Raw genomic sequence first — 3683 nt, 5'->3', positions numbered from 1 at the left:
CAGACTGCTGACAGCTCCCACGTGGGGCCACCCCTAGAGGTAGACACAGAATCCAAGCAAGAGGCAAAGGGCAAGTGACAAATCCTCTGTCTCTCTTATTCAAAGGCCACACCTCCAAGACAGCAGGCTATCGTCTGACTGACAGGTTGGTCTCCACCCTTACCTCCAGACAGGTACCATCAAATTGACAAAGTAACCACTACACTGTGAGACCATCCTTGCTTCTAAGGAGCATTCTGGTTGTACTTCCAAGACAGATTTGGTTGTCCTTCTGCCAGTCCATGGTACTTGCAATATTCGTTGCCAGCTCTATAATTCAAATGTACTGGTTGTTCTTTGATCAGCCTTATGCAATGCCCAATTTGCACGTGCATTTGAGGAGATGAAAAATAACATGGCCTGGGTCAGGCACACTGTAGTACTCAAAGTAGCATCTTTGCTTTTCAGCACTTCAAAGAGGTCTGTGCAGCAGATTTCCCCAATGCACTGTGTTCTTTGATCTCTTGACTGCTGCGTCCATGAACATTGATTGTGTGTAGATACATGCAAAATGAAATCCTTGATAACTTCAATATTTGCTCGACTTATCATGCTGTTGTCTATTGGTCCAGTTGTGAGGATATTTGTTTTCTTTACATTAATTTGTAGTCCATATTGAAGATTGCAGTCCTTGATCTTCATCAACAAATGCTCCAATTCCTACTCGCTTTCAGCGAGCAACATTCTTTAGGGAAGTACAAATCAGAGACACAATGAGTTACCACTTCATTCCCACTAGGATGGCTATTTTCAACAAAATGGAAATCAGAATGTGTTGAGGAGGATATGGAGAAACTGGAACCTGTCCGTTGCTGGTAGGAATGTCAAATGGTGCAGCCACTGTGGGGAACAGTGTGATGGCTTCTCAAGAGGTGTGACTGTACATGGCCCCATAATTGCACTGCTGTGAAGACAGCCCCAAACAGATGCGCAGCACCAATGCTTCACAGCTGCCGTTTCAGAAATACACGGTCGCAAAGCATTTCAGAAACGCCACTGAGTTGGACACTAAAAATGGTTAAAACTGCACATTTGGAGGTGAGGCATATATTCTTAATATGATGAACTGAATTAAATTACTAACAGAAGACTGTGGATCTAAGGCAGGGGTCCTCAAACTTTGTAAACAGGGGGTCAGTTCACTGTCCCTCGGAACCATTGGAGGGCCGGACTATAGTTTAAACAAAAACTATGAACAAATTCCTATGCACACTACCCATATCTTATTTTGAAGTAAAAAGCAAATGGGGCAAAAACACCCGGCGGGCAGGATAAATGTCCTCGGCGGGCCGCATGTGGCCCGCGGGCCGTAGTTTGAGGACGCCTGGTCTAAGGTCTTGATAGATTTTACTGTATGAGAGTTCAAATAAGTATCAATACAATCAATGCTACTTGAAGTTCAGTTTATTTTCTTTTTCCTATGTTTGTATCTGTGTATGTCTCTATCCATGTGTCTCTGTTGTGTCTCTTGCTTATTTATTTACTTTAATCCTCCCCTCACCCCAGCCTCCCTGTAACCGTCAAAGTCCACTTGTTTTGCTGTGAAGACCATTTCTCTTTGTTTCTTTTATAATCGTGGTCTCCTGCAAATAATAATTTATTCTTTTATAATAATGGTCTTTATGAGATTAATTGATTTTGCCATCCAAATGAATGAGTTTGAAAAAGGTTTCCAAAGAAAAATGTTTCCAAGAATGGAATCGTAGATTTGACAAATGTATAAGAATAAAGAAGAGTACTTTGAAGGTGATAAGGTTGTTTTGTAAAAAAGAAATTAAATACATAGTTGGGGGTACCCCCTCGTGTTAGTCTGGGTAGACTAGAGAAATAAATTCATAGAGACACATATGTGTGTAAGAAAGAGCTTTATATAAAGAGCAATTGCATATTGAGAAAACATCCCAGCCCAGTCCACATCAAGTCCATAAGTCCGTAATAGCCCATATGTCCAATACCAATCTATAAAGTCCTCTTCAGACTCACGCAACACAAGCAATGACGCTGAATGCAGGAAAATCACAGCCCGGTGGGTGGGACGTCTTGTGGATCCAGTGGCGTTGTAGGCATCCTAAGCACTGGCAGGGGTCTCCACATGGCTTCTTCAGCTCCAGAGGTCTGGCTCCATCTGCCTCTCTCCATGTGTCTTCTCTACAGGGATGTCTCGCAGGGAGTGAGCCCAGAGAAGGTCATGCCCACACCGGGGCCTCATTGGTTATGACCTGATTGACAGGCTAGACTCCACCCCTTCACTCTCAATCCTCTCAAATTGACAAGCGATTGTATAACTACCACACCCCTCGTACAATTCTGTAATCCCACTGGTAGTGTATAAGGCCTCCTCTCCACACCCTTTCCACAGTTTTATTTTCTGGGTTTTTTTTGTTGTGTTTTCTTTTTACCATTAATGTTTGTGTGTGTTTTTTCGTCAGTGCTGGGGTAAGGTGGTAGCTCATCATTGTTTAATTTGCATTTCTCTTATATCTAGTGATCTCAAGCACTTCTTCATATGTTAGTCATTTTGATATCATCTTTGGTGAATTGTCTAGTCATGTCTTCTGCACATTGTTAATTGGATTATTCATGGTTTTCTCTTTGAGATGTTGCAGCTTTCAGTAAGTTTTCAATCGTTTCTTTCCCCCCCCCCTCTTCTGATGAAGTCATTTGATGTACATAAATGTTGCTTGTTCAAGGTCCCATCCCTGTATTTTGTCTTCTGCAGTGTGAGTGGATTTCATTATATTTGGCAGTGGGTTTATGGTTTTTATTGGGATCCTTAAGTTTGTCCCTAGTTTTTCATTGATGATCCTTATAGTTCTAGGGCTTATATTTAAGTCTTCAATCCATCTTGAGCTTGTTTTTATATAGGGTGTTCTAGGGTTCTGGCCCCCACAATCAAATGGGTCCAAGGGGCGGTTGTGTAACTGAGGGGTAAAATTAAAGAGACATCGGACAGGAAAAGGCATGCAGTTGCTCTCTTCCCAGAGAGCCATGATCTCAGCAGCCAGGTCTGCGCAGAGAGAGCGAATACATTTCTAACCAAAGCTTATATACCCTTAATGGGCATGCAAGCCCCCCTAATTACTGGTACAGATAACCACATGTGTAACACGAAGGACTTGTACAATAGGCACAGGTGCAACAGGAGCTAGGGTGAGCTATGGGGTGTGCAGGCAATAGGAAGGGGAGGCACTGGGGGCGTACCTATGACCATATGGGCGGATCCTAGATTCAAGATGGCAGCCTAACCTTGGTCCTCCCTGAGTTGGCTTCACCTTGTCTTTGGGCTCCCCTTCAGGGGAACAATCCACTATCCCTATCAGCAGGGAGGCGGCCCTACTTAGTGTGAGACAGACTATAGGGTCCGATTGCTCTCCATGGCTGATATGGTCAATGACCATGTATTAGCAAGCAGCACATTAAGTTTGGCAATATACAATGGGAGGTCAACCTGGGGAATAACCTTTCTATTTCCCACAGGATGTGCAGACGATGATACCATTTTTCAAGCATCATTTGTTCTTTCCCATTTAATGTGCTTAAGCCTTTTGTAAAATAATTTTGGTATCATCTTTGGTGAATTTCCTATGTCTTGTATCCATTTTAAATTTTATTATTCATGTAGGTGCTTGGTTTTATTTCTGGGC

The sequence above is a fragment of the Tenrec ecaudatus genome, chromosome X (assembly GCF_050624435.1).
Source record: "Tenrec ecaudatus isolate mTenEca1 chromosome X, mTenEca1.hap1, whole genome shotgun sequence".
Classification (NCBI taxonomy): Eukaryota; Metazoa; Chordata; class Mammalia; order Afrosoricida; family Tenrecidae; genus Tenrec; species Tenrec ecaudatus.
Note: the sequence above shows the minus strand (reverse complement) of the source record.